The following is a 14,283-nucleotide window of genomic DNA, read 5'->3' on the forward strand; positions in this document are numbered from 1 at the left end:
GTATATCGCACACAAAATATACCCTAAAACAGACCATGTTAAGCTTTGGCACTCAAAAGTGACCTTGACATTGAAGATAGGAGTCTGGCTGTTGCATATAACACATGATTCCATTATAATAATTGTGAACATTTGTGCCAAGTAATTTTGAAATTCCTTGAGCGATAAAAAAAATTATTGACTGCACACAAAATATACCCTATAAAGACCATGGTAAGCTTTGACTTTTAAGTGTGGCCTTGACCTTGGAGATAAGGATCTTGGTGTTGATCATGACACATAGTCGCATTATTGTCAACATTTATGTTAAGTTATTTCAAAATCCCTCGATAGATGAAAATGTGATGGACCGGACATCTAAAATACCCTCGAACAGATGATGCTGAAATTTTATCACCGAGCCTGACCTTGATCTTATAGGTTAGCGTCTTGATGTTACGCACGACACATCATCTACTTAAAGTGAACATTTATAACAGACTATTTTAATCTTTTTCCTCCAAGTGTGACATTGACTTTGGAGGAAGGCGTCTGGTTGTTGCACATGGCACATTGTCTTATTGTGAACATTTGTACCAAATAATTTCAAAATCCCTTGATCTATGAAGAAGTTATGGGCCGGAAAATATACATTGAAACATATAATGTTAATCTTTGACCTCCAACTGTGACCTTGACCTTAAAGGTAGGCAAATGGTTGTTTGGCATGACACAACGTCTCATTTTTGTGAACATTGTGCTAAGTGCTTTCAAAATCCCTTCATGGGACCGGATTCGACATATACCATCAAATAGACAATGTTGACATTAAATCACAAGGTATGACCTTGACCTTAGAGGTAGGAGTCCGTCTGTTGCGCATGACACAGAATCTTATTATAACAAACACTTGTGCGAAGTTACTTCAAATTCCTTTGATTAATGACATAGAAATAAAGTGGACACGAAAATGTGGCCGACAGATGGAGTTGCTAACATTTGGTGCCTATGTGCTTTTTCTTTGATTCATACGGTACTCTTTCATATTAACCAGTAAAGTAACCACATAAACCAGTCGGGATTTTCCTCATTTTTTATTAAGTTTATGGACGGAATGAACCTCAAAGGCCATTGGATGTTTGCCCAGACCGACGGACGAAACCTATACTTCTATACCCCCTTTTTTCTTCGAAAAGACAATATAACAGCACACGTGTGAACTTGCTTTACTATATTAAAATGGATTTTAAAGGTTCTTAAACCAGATTTAGGCCGGACAGCACTATACATTCCATCTCAAAAGAAAAATACAAAAAACTTAAAAGATAAATTTCTGCAAAAACGAACTTGTTTCTAGTTTCTAAAAGTCAACAAATGGATATATTGAAAAATTGAGATGTTGTACGTCAGTGCAATGCAACAGCTCTTTTACCGACACTATTTTGTCTAAATGCTAATTAATTCACTTTTAGGTGAAGACAACGCGTATACTCATGATTTGTTTTTCATGGTTTCACAATATTAAATTTCGGTAAACTTCAGACAATTACACAGTCCATTATTTGTATACGGAGATAAGAAAACATTGCCATTCCATTTGAAGAAAATGTAAATAAAAATGTTTTGCAACAAAGCCGGAATTTTAAAATTGGTAGTGAAGTGTAAATCTGTATATGTAAATGTTTTGATGTACTTGTATTTTTATTGACGACTCGCAGAATAAAAGACAAGAATAAAGATCAACAAGGCAGATGCAACGTACACAGGACGCAGTCTCCGACACACCAAAGCAGGGCACCCAGAAGGCACCAAACCAAAACCCGGAGTGGACATAAGGGCGGTGAAAGGAGAGGGACATGCAATGTGTGAAATCATATAAACCTCAATCGTGTCATTCCGCAATATACCATGCGTCTTATTCAAAATCATATAAAACTTAGCCGCTTCGCAGTCGAATGACATAACACAATACAGCAATATTTCCTTATATAAATTTAAAATTTGGTTCCTGTTACTGTATACAGTTATTTAGTCTCATCATATCTTAATATGCTAAGTTGCAAATGAATTACCAATACTACTTTTACTCAAATAACAGAAACCTACAAACAACCTCTTCGAAATTGATTATTTTGAATCGAACTAACACGAGCATTTGTCATCCCAAATTTTAGAGGCTACCTTAGCTTTTCATCGTATATGCCAAGTTCAGGTATTTAGCCGATGGGTCGCCAGAGTCTTATATTTAATATAGCTCTGTGCTATAACCAGGGATTTAGGAGATATCTAAGAAGCGGTGAAATTACATAACGTTGTCCTACTATTGTCTTTATCTATAGTTATGAAAATAACATCATGTACATGTATTGAATGTAAGATAAATTGCACAAGTCACGAAGTCTAATGTGTACACTGTCTTCAAAAGTTATGTACTATTAGAAGAACAAAACAAAGCCAGGTGTCTCTATTGTAATCAAGATGAGTTTAATTTCCTCTTTTAACGAGTTTGTCATTGTCTTTTGTTTCGTTTTAGTTTTATCATAACTTAAGTTTCATCATAACTTAACATGATATATAATTAAAAAAAACAACCCTGTAAAATGATAGTTAAACACAACAGCTTCTAAAGATAGTTTAGTGTAACAATAACTTGTTGTATTCATTGTCGTATCGCGCTATCATTTACGTCAGTGATAATTATTTTTTTAAGTGCGTCTTTTGTCAATGGTAAAGAAAATAAGTATTGCCTTTGTAAGATCTTGTAAGATCCATGATAACCGCCATATGAACACATCTGCAGATGTTTCACAATTCAAAATTATACCAGTACATGGTAAATGTTGAATTCTGCTTAATCCGGTGCTAGAGGCCGTGGACGGTAGTTTGCACTTGACATTACCGTCCATGAACAGGCTCAATCAAGTAACCAATTTTTTCTATAAAGACTGAAAAAAAAATCCTAAAAACTTTTTGTCATGACCTGACGTCTGCCATATTGTTTTATATTTGTTAAACAATTTTAGTGTCATGGTCACATTTATCAAACTGTTAAGCATAAAAAATACAACGATTATTCAACATTTCAAAAAAGATAATCAATAAAAATAGCATGTCTAATACAAGATGCGCTTAGATTTACCTTAATCTTTATTTTAACATCCAACTTTGCAGTAACATAGAAATGACGTAAAACACTAACGTTTCACTACAGTAACTTTCATGAATATGTGACCTGGCAAACTGCATTATTCTAAATATAGATTTTCGAGGAAAACATTGCATGTAGCTGAAAAGGGTTATTCAAAAAGTATCTAAAAGAAACTCAGTTTTAAAAGGGAAAGGGAAATTAAAAAAAAAAACATGTATGTAATGACCTGACCTAGATGTCTGCCATGTTGTTTTGATTTTGTAAAATAGTTCAAGCGTCATGGTCCCATTTATTTAACTGTTTATCAAACAAAAACATTTAAAAGATTATTCAACATATCAAAACAGATATTCAACAACAATATCATAAATAATAAAAGATGCACTTAGATCTACCTTAATATTTATTTACACCTCCAACTTTGCAGTAACATAAAACTGATGTAAAGAATATACGTTTCACTTCTTTCATAAATGTGTGACCTGACTGCTGTGTAAACAAAATACTTATTTTCTAAAAATAGATTTTCCAGGAAAGCTTTGAAAATGTAAAAAGGAAAGGAAAACGTAAATGAAGACATCAAACCTCTTTTGATTTTCAAATGTTTTTTTTCACATGATTAAAAAAATCAATGGGCTACAAATAGTGGGTGTCACAAAATGTAAAATGTTTAAAAAATTCGGTTACCCAAACTTTAAACAATACGAAATTTTATGCTTAAATTATTAAGCGGATTAAGCAATAATATGCGGACCAGCTGTCCTAATGCTCGCTTAAATGAAAACATAAACGGCATTAAAGAACCCAGCCAACATAATTCATATTCCATTTATTATATAACATACAATTAAAATGATAGTTACAATAACATGTTCAAAATACACCATGTGCCTCCACATGAGCCAAAATATTTCAAGAAATTAAACTTCAGAAAACAATGTTATAAGATCTTAATAAGAAAAGTAAAAAAATGCGAGATTTAGAATGTTATGTGCGAGTATTGACTGATTTTGCAATACTTATCACAATATTTCTGTTGCGTGACAAGTATGGACCTTCTTGTGTATTGTGGACATATCTATAATTAATCTAACTTATAAGTAACGTTTTCAATTTGTAAATTACTGTCCTTGTTCACATAACAATATTTCCCTTCTTAGCAAATTGTTAAGATTTACATGAAATTTAACATGAATCTACTACATACCATTTCTTTTAAAATAAGTATGCTCCCTTAGTTCGGTTATGAAAATGTATTTCTGATACTATGAGTTATATTTCAATTAAAATGCACTTATCTCGACACTTGTTTCTTTAGAAACTTCGCATATTTATGGCATGTTAAAAAGATATACTAAGCTCAAATTTGATAATAGAAAATATTGATAATTGGTACACAGTCTCTTTGTTTATAATAAAAATAAACATGTTTTGCCTTCACACAAAGTAGATATGTTATGTTTTAAATCCTACACACTATACGTGGTCACTATATGAATATATATAGTGTCATTAAAGAATCTGGCAGTTTTTTTTAACAAAATACCACTTTTACTCAACCTGTGTTAGGGAAGGCAGCTTCCCATGCATGGTTTATTCCCTCATTTTTTTTTCAAATAAGACATATTCAGTAAGAATTTAATATTTTTCAGTAAACTTCTTCGATTAAGATATTTTTGTCAAGGATGAGCATAATATATCTTTAAAATAAAACAAATGTGTTTCAAAACTTTGTAAAACATAAAATCCAAGAATAAGATTGTATTTGAAAGTAGTGCCTAATAATATTGTAAATTACTCTTGTTGCTTTTGATTCGTGTAAATGACTTAAAAGGAGAACACGCCAAAAGTAATATATTTAAATTTACAAGTTTTTAATTAAAAAAGGTGAAATACTATACTTTAACAAAACCCAAAAGGACAACATGCCCGTTTTGGTTTGAATGAGCCTGGTAATGGACGGTAATGGAAAGTGCAAATTCCCATATACGCCCCCTTGCACCGGCTTAAGTAGAATTGAACATTTAGACAAGGTAATGCTAAAAATTTGAATTTATTAACAGACGCAAATTTTTTCACATGTTTGTTTTCATTAAACTATCAATGAGACACGTGAATGTCATTCCATGAAAAGTAGCGTATGTTCCAAGTTAAAGAATGTGTGTGGCCTAATCGACAAAACAATGGGCGAAACTAAATAAAATGGAACTTTGAGTGATACTATTTTAAATGATTAATAAGAATTATAATATGCCAATACAGTGTAACACTCTCGTAGTTTGACATATCTTTACACGGGAGGTTGCTTTAAATAATCATATAATTACTGAAATCAACTTAAGCATTAATGAAGAGACCTTTTTATTATGTAATATCAGTTTTAATGTATTCTTCCTAGAGCTTCTGTAGTTTTCCAAAGTTTGTCATATATGATGATATACGTAGTTTCGATCTTTCAACGTTGATTATTTCGATTTTTCTCAATCGTACCTTTTCTTCAAATCATTAAAAAGAATAATAATAATAATAACAATAATAATAATAATAATAATAATAATAAAGTAGCTTCCAATATGTTGACATAAGTTTGCAATGTATCGCTAATACTAGCGCTGCTATTAAACCATATCTTTTAGAATTAACGTATTCCATTCTATAATGAACATGATTGCTTTCCTCTAACACTTCTGGGTTCCTTGATACTGCTAGTTTTTTTAAGACAATTGCAACACATGTGAGGTCATTTCTCGACGATCGGCCAACCTAAATGGATTTGCAGGACATCTTACCAGTATTAACATATTCTCTGCAATTGACTGACTTCTATTCCACCAGTTTTTCCGGATCAGCGGTAGAAGACAAATGACCATTAGCGTTAACTGTAACAGATCTTTTTCGCTTCACCTGAGGATTGCACCATAATAACAAGAAATAGATAATATTTTCTTTTTGCATATTTTCAATAAAGTTTCATTATTCGAGACAAAACCTCTCAGATACATTGTGCAGATGGGGGTGACGTGAAATAAACTATGATTTATTGGTTATTTATTCGGATTAGCAAAATAGATATATCAACTTGTCACTTTATTCCTATAAAGTCGTATTCAAACCCATAGGACATTTATAATTTTATTGTTCATTTTTTATATTTGTCAATCTCGTTACAACAACAAAAATCAACAACAACAACAACAAATATCAATAACAGCAACAAATATCAACATCAGCAACACGATGCTTTTTATCTTACAAACATGGAATATTGAACAATATTGTTACATTAGTTGTTTAAATAACTCTAAACGTCCCTTTTGTATTTTTTTATTCATAGAAACAGTTGTTCTTAAACATATGGAAAATTATATATATCTATGGCGTCTATCTAAATATATAACCTATTAACTACAGCGAATTATAGCAATTCCGTCTGCAAACTATCTTTGGTATACTTTTCTGTTCATAAATATTTTTATCTTTTACTAACGCGACGAAAAACACTTCTTATAAGAATGTTTATATGTACATAATTATGTAACATCGCGTGGTTTCGTAAGCATGTTATGAAATTTGTTTAAACCCATCAAACTCGCCGCAAACTGTCAACTTTAAAAAATTCCCTGTATTGTAGTAGCCTTTACGTAAGATATTTTTCGATTTCTACAAAAATAAGTTGAATCCGACGTTTTACTCTAAATTATCCTTTATTCAAATTATACGCGGAATCTACTAAGAAACATTAAGAACACAATGAAAACAAATTTGCTATATATTAAATCGGTTTATATTATAGAACAATTTTCGACCAAAATGTTTTATTCTGCAAGGTACTTTTAAGCCTAATCACATCAAGTACCTGTTAAACCAAAATCAATGTATAAAACAGATTCTATTTATTAACTCAAATCAAATTTTAAGTAGGAAAATTCACATGTTTTAGTCATGTTTTAATAAAGTTAAGGTTCATCCAAGTATATATGGAAAGTTCAGTGGTGAAAATCAAATAAACTTTAAATCATGCTATAACTGTGTTTAACTTACATTTCATTATTCAAAAAATATAAATAATCCACGTCATCTACGAAATGTCTAGATGTCGGAAATATCGTTTGTAATGTATCAATATCAACGTTCAATTTTAGATAGTGTGGGGCAAGTTTCTGTATACTTTTGGTTGTTTCTACATTTTACCCTCTTTTTATCATCAATTATTTGTCAGTTATCGTGTCCATTTTGGCCATCGCGATACATAACATAATTATGACATGTAACTCGAAAAAAAAGCAACAACACGAAAACACGAACATACGATCATAGTAAAAAGTTAAAATAACGAAACCACGATTGTGCAAATTCGAAGGTACGATGATGAAAAGTCGAAATTACGATGTGAAAGTCAAAATAACATTATATCGGTGATGAAAACTCGATATAATTTCGTGTTTTCACCATCGTACTTTCCAATTTTTACCGTTTCACTATTTTGACTATTCACCATCGTACTTATGATTTTCATTATTCAAAACAAATAAAAGCGTCCAATATGTGGACATAAATTTGCAATATATCACAAGTACCTGTACAGCTATGAAAACATATGTTTTCCGAGATAACATTTTCGATTCTTTTCATTTTTTTTTGTAATTTCTCGACGATCGGTTCATCAAAATGGATTTTCAGGACATCTAAATGAATTACCTATTTCTCTTTAAATGACCAACTACCATTCCAACATGATTTCTGAATGAATCAGGGGTAAAAGAAAAACGATCATTAAGCTAAAAACCGAGATTCAACTATAATTACTAAAAATATTCACCCCGCCAGAGGAGACAACCAGCGCACTTTAGTGCTCTCCAAGATACTTTGGATTGCACGTTGTTTGATTAATTGTCGCATATCATTGTTTGCAAGTTGATTCTATGGTTAATATCAGAAGCTTTGAAACAATATCTTATAAAATAACAAGAAATAGATAATATTTTGTTTTGCATTTTTTCAATAAATTCACATTATTCGTGACAAAAACTATGAGATACATTGTGCAGATGGAAATGACGTGAAATAAACTATGATTTATTGGTTATTTATTCAGATTAGCACCATGGATCTATCTATTTGTCACGTAATTCCCATAAAATGGTATTCAAATCCATAGGATTTTATAATTTAATTGTTCATTTTTCTTCAACAACAACAAAAACATCATCATCAAGAACAAGATTTTAATCTAACAATCATGACATATTTAAAACAATTGTTGTTGAATTAACTAACTCTATAAGTCATTGTTTTTATAATTGATGCAGTTGTTTCCAATGTTAAGTGCAATCGTTATAAGAGGTTTGTTAGTGGTCTAAGAGTTTTTGCGATTTCCATTTCAAAATGTAACCGTCTTGTCAAAAGATTTCCGTAACTTGCGTTGTTACAGATTGAAAGACATCGAAGAGAGAGAATTCGGCAAATCAATAGATCAAGTATTGTTTTTTTTATAGAACATGTAGAAGTGACTAAAACATTGTTGTGTTAGTTTTAACATTAACATTTAGTACTGATAAGTAGTGTATATAGTTAATGACAGCAGCATAAATGTATAACTAGATGCGGCAAAATACAATACATGTAACTGATTTAAACATTTCAAAAGTAGTATCTTCTGCTGCTTTTATGCGAAGGTTATATGACCACAAAACAATGTCTACTTATACCAAGAGGTAGGCAATGTCTCAAATCGTTATATTGTTCTTCATTTGTTTCAATTATTCTACAATTTCATAAACTTTGAATCAGTCCGGGTTTAAAGCTTTAAATTATTAATTATTTTTGTGTTTAGTGGAACTATTCCAAATATCTTTGAAGTGCTCTTAAAATCGTATTTCTCCCTTTCGCCGATCCAGATCTTCAGATCATGTTTGATAAGTTCCGACAAATAGTATCTGTTTAATCTTACAATGTCGATATTGAACGAGGTCAGTGGGGCTGTATGAATAAATACATTTGGACAAATTTCAAACCCGTCATCCGTTACCTCGTACAAATTCCTGTACATTATTTGAAGCACGTAATTCACAATCTAAAAGTCGGAGTGTTTCATGCAGGGACACGTTTCTGAATTTGAAATCATTAGCATTTTTAATGCGAAACTGTCAAATACCCGAAAGCCAACGTTTCTTAAAAGTTTTTCATCTCTAATCCTTTCATTACCATTAATCAGGAATTTTAGGACTCGGTAGGCTTTTATATGTCTAACAGGTAATTCTTTCATTAAACCAACTTCAGTGTTGGTGAACACTTTCTTAAAGTGTCCATTATAATTTGGAATAACTAGGAAGAATCCCTTATCTATCATCTTATCATATATAGTTGCATCCATTGGATCATTCAAAGATACAAATTCTTTTACTTCTTCTACTTTAATCGCAGGTGTAAGGTTAACTACAATACTTTCAGTAGATGTTTTGTCAACTCGCCTTAATTCTTCAATTTCAAACCACCATTTGGTCCACTTAAGGGTTATTCTTACCGACGATCCTTCTTTGCAGGCACGTTTTGTATTGTCTAATTCAAAAGTCCCGAGCTAAGTTTTAAAAGGCAGACTGAACATAGAAACTTCTCTGATGCATTTTTCAAAAATATCGGGTAATCCTAGTTTAGTGTTCTTTTTTTTGCTTTCATACCCATTAAGTAGAAATTGGCAGTGATATCTGCCCACATGGTTTCAAATTCTTTGTATTCTTTCGCTTATCGCCGAGATATTCATTCCGTGGAATACATACTTTAACGTCGGTTCCATTTACAGGATGGTTTAAATCTTCTATAATAACCTCAATTCTTTCCTACTCACTCAGCACGACAATGTAATCAAACTGATCTGATTTACCCACTTTAGTGCCTTCATAAATGCTACCAACTTTCAACAGCTGATTATTATCCGCACTTAACCTTGTGTCTTTTAAGGTTACAAGTTTGATCAGAGACTGCATACACTTTTCAACACCTTCCCTTAAATGTACAATTTCATCCGTATTCTCTGTCCGTATAATATTATGAAGAAGGTAAAAGTATTTATCAAAGTTCTTCATTGATGACTGAAGAAAACCAACATGTTTATATGGTTGATCACCAGAAGGAAGAACTAAACTTGCTGAACATCTCAGTTCTTAATAACGTTGGTAACTAAATTGATTGTCAATTAAATTATTAATTACTGAAGAAATATAACGTTGCATGGTATTAATTGAACCAAACTGTATTTTTTCTGTGATTTTAACATCTGTATATGAATGTATTCTGATACTACATACAATCGCTGATTACATGCTCTAATCGTCAATATATCGTCAATTTATAAACAAATAAGACATTCATGTATACACTTATTCCTAAATGTTTTTGTTTAAAATTAAAACAAAAGGCGTACCATTCTATTAGACATTCTGAAAGGAAAAATCTATATATTGCTTTTTTAGAAACATTTTACACCGCTTGAGACATACGAGATATATTTAATAAATCACCAACCATGCTGTTTAAATGTATGACTGTTTATATAGAACTTTCAATACAAATTTATTGTTTTGGCTAAATATCGATTACTGTTACAAATGCAATATTCGTATGTCCTTCCCCTGACCAGGATAAGTTTAAGCTCAGTGAGCTATTACCTCGTTTTGAAAGTGTGAAATGCGGGAAAGGGAAAGAACTCATCCGATCTTGTAGCTAAAACCACGAGGAGTGTGTGACGTCATTATTAAATATCTTATCATTGAGAGCATGTGTTTTCAATCCTTTTCCTCGAGAAATTAAAGCAGGAAGGTCCGACATTTTTATTTTTCTTACAAATTAACCCTCCCAAAACCATAGCCTTAGATATATGTATTGGTAATATAGTTTGAAGAGTTGCTTCGCTTATTTCTTTGTGTATTCGCAGCATAAACTGCTCACTAAGATAAATTGATATGCTATCATAGCCCATCATGGTTCACCTTAATGATCTACGTCATGAATTGCTTATGGGAAGATCCTTAACACCAAAAATCACTGGATCTATATATGATAAAAACTAGTATGTGGTATGACAGAATAAAGATGTGTGACTCTAGGATCCAAGTCTTAGAATTTGTGTTTCAAGTAAATTACCAGGAACCAAGAGTCATTATTGCTGTTAAAAGTATGAAGTGATAATGTTGAAGAAATTATGACAAATTATTTGCTTTACACTTGATATTATGATAAAGTCTTGATAAGTGTATTTGCAACTTTGAGATAGTAAGAAATTGCAAACATAGTTCAAACTAACATTTAAGAAAAGAAATACGATTCTTTACAAATCAGTATCAAATTATGATGCATTTTTATTAGGATACGGCATTCTACCGCACTTATCAAGTAATATTGTTGACTGTACACGTACTTTTGTATTATTGGATATCTAGTTTGTTAAATAATGATAATAAATTTAAGTGTGGTTATTCTAAATGGGGAGATAAAAATTGAAACTACACTATTATGATTCCATTCCGTTGCAGAGTTTCATTATTTAAATTTTTACCTTATGATGAACTGAATATTGAATAGCTTTTCAAGTAATTCTGTATAATAATCATATTTGCAGAAGAAGCGAATCTAAATATCCGGAAAAAAGTGATGCCTGGGAAGCAGCAAAATACATGAAAATTAAAGACTCGGTTTAATAATCTGCAAATGAGGAATAATAAAAAAGTGTAACATCCGTCACGCCTCCTATCACCGGCTTGAGCGTGCTCAAATTTCAACACCTTAAGTGCTTGGCTCAATGTTCCCGTAGGACCAGAAAAATATAACAACACTGAAGTGAAGTACGGGATAACTTTTTACGGCTGCCAAACAGCCTTTGGCATCTGCTATTGTTATGTATAAACATTGTTATTATAGTTATTTTGTTCTTCTCCGCAAAAGCATTATCAGACAATTAGCTATCATTAAAGGCTGGCTAGGTGGTAATTTAAACATTAAAGCTACATTTAATAAATTTCATTAAAAACTAAATAGCGACATTTCATTAATAAATTGGATTTTATATCGACTCCAGGTTTTATTTTGCTGTCCAGACAACAAAAATGAGTTTAATTAGCATAAAAATGGGTAACCTCATTGTGGCGAAATGGGATGTACAATTTCTGTTTGCATGAGAAACTCCGCCTTCGGATCTATCCACACATCAATCTTGAATCAACAAACATAACTATAAGTAGCAGTCCTAATGTAACGGTTTATTTCCGCATTGTAACGGATGTTTTCGTACAAATTTAATCTTTTTACGAGATGATTACTTTCACTGACCCCAGGCTCAGTGCACTGTGAAGCTAAAACGGTTTAAGTGTGTTTGCACAAGAACATATCATATTTGCTTTGTTCTGGATAGCAACTTTGAAACTGTGACGTAGCGCATACACAAGCTGATTTTATTCTTCATTTGCATGTTAAAATTCGTATATGAGCTTTAGTGTTACCGTGGGGTTTTCCTTTAAAATAGTTAGTTATGAACAATATTTGATGAGATTTACAACAATACTGTAAAAACAGGTTAATGAAACTGTGGAATGTTTGATTTTTAGACCGATGGCAAAATTCTTTATACATTTTTATTTAATGTAACTTTAAGCAAAGCACACCTTTATCTTAAGTTCCAAATTTCTCCGACATATCTGTATCACTGTGTGAAGTTTTGATTTAACTTTTGAAATTAATTTCCAGACAGACATGATGAACTATTGTAAAGGTAAAGATAATGAAAGCAACAACGTACATTGTAATGTCCATTGCGTAAAAAGTGAATTACTAATAGTATTGATAGTTTAGAAGAAGTTATTAACTCGAGTCATTTTTATTTTAAATTTGAATCATCATAATTCAAATATTAAGCAAGAGAGAAGTATGCTGCTCGGATACCGCACTGTCTGCAAAAAAGGCTCAATTACTCTGAATAAACGACCCCTGCGCAGTCTTTTCTGTAATAAGATAACTGTTTTATTCTCTGTAAACAACTAGTAGGGGCATATCGAAATAAAGTGTAACATCAATGAACCGCTTGCACAGCAACAAAACAGGGTATTCCGAGACAAAAAGGTCATTCAATGCCCTTTGTTGGAAACCTTCCTTTATAAAATATGGCTTGTGCATTCACAGAAATAGATTTGATCATTTTAGAATGCCCTTCTTTCTATCATCAGGCATAGAACTTTATAAGCATTAAAAAAGAAACGAACTTCATTTCCGAGGTAGAGCGGAAGGCTACTGTAGGATTTTTTTCTGATTATGTGAACTAATTTATTTAAGTGCTATTTTTTTTTTAATAATCGATCAATACAGTTCCGTGTAAGAATGTTGCAGGCTTCGAATGACCTAAGCTATTGCAAAATAAAATAAAACTAGATCCGGGAGAACTTTCACCACTGAGGAATTAAAGGCAATGTATTGAATATTGCTTATTGATTATACTCTTATCTTCGAATGTTTTGAAAAGGTGTATTAGAAAAGTAGTGAAGCGAGATAAGGTCAAGGGAACTGTCGCGATGCGGCATTTGTAAACGTTTTTCACGAGCGTTGTCTATGGATTTCTTAAATCACATATAATCTACACACTCTAAAAAGTGAACACCGCGACATATATACTTTTTGAGACAACTTATTTAGCTAATATTAATACTAACATTAATACTTATAATAACTATATATTTATAAGAATATAAGTATTATGAAAATAATACAACAACAACGAAAACAAACAACAACAAGAACTATAATAATAATAATTATACTACTACTACTACTACTACCACCACCACTACCACTACCACTACCACTACCACTACCACTACCACTACTACTACTACTAATAATAATAATAAAATAATAATAACAATAGTAATAATTATGATAATAATAATTTAAAATGCGGAAATTTAGATTCACAACAAAATTAATAATAATAATAATAATAATGATGATGAGCATCTTTATAATAATAACAAAAGAAATTATGAATGAAAATAATCAACAGCAACAACACCAACACCACAACCAACAGCAACAGTAACAAAACAGCGGCAGCAACAAGAAGTGCGGTGAAATGTCAAGAAAATAAATTCGACATAGTTTTGTGTTTTCATAATCTT

This window comes from Ruditapes philippinarum, unplaced genomic scaffold (genome assembly GCF_026571515.1).
Source record: "Ruditapes philippinarum isolate M1 unplaced genomic scaffold, ASM2657151v2 ctg3399_1_1_1_1, whole genome shotgun sequence".
NCBI lineage: Eukaryota > Metazoa > Mollusca > Bivalvia > Venerida > Veneridae > Ruditapes > Ruditapes philippinarum.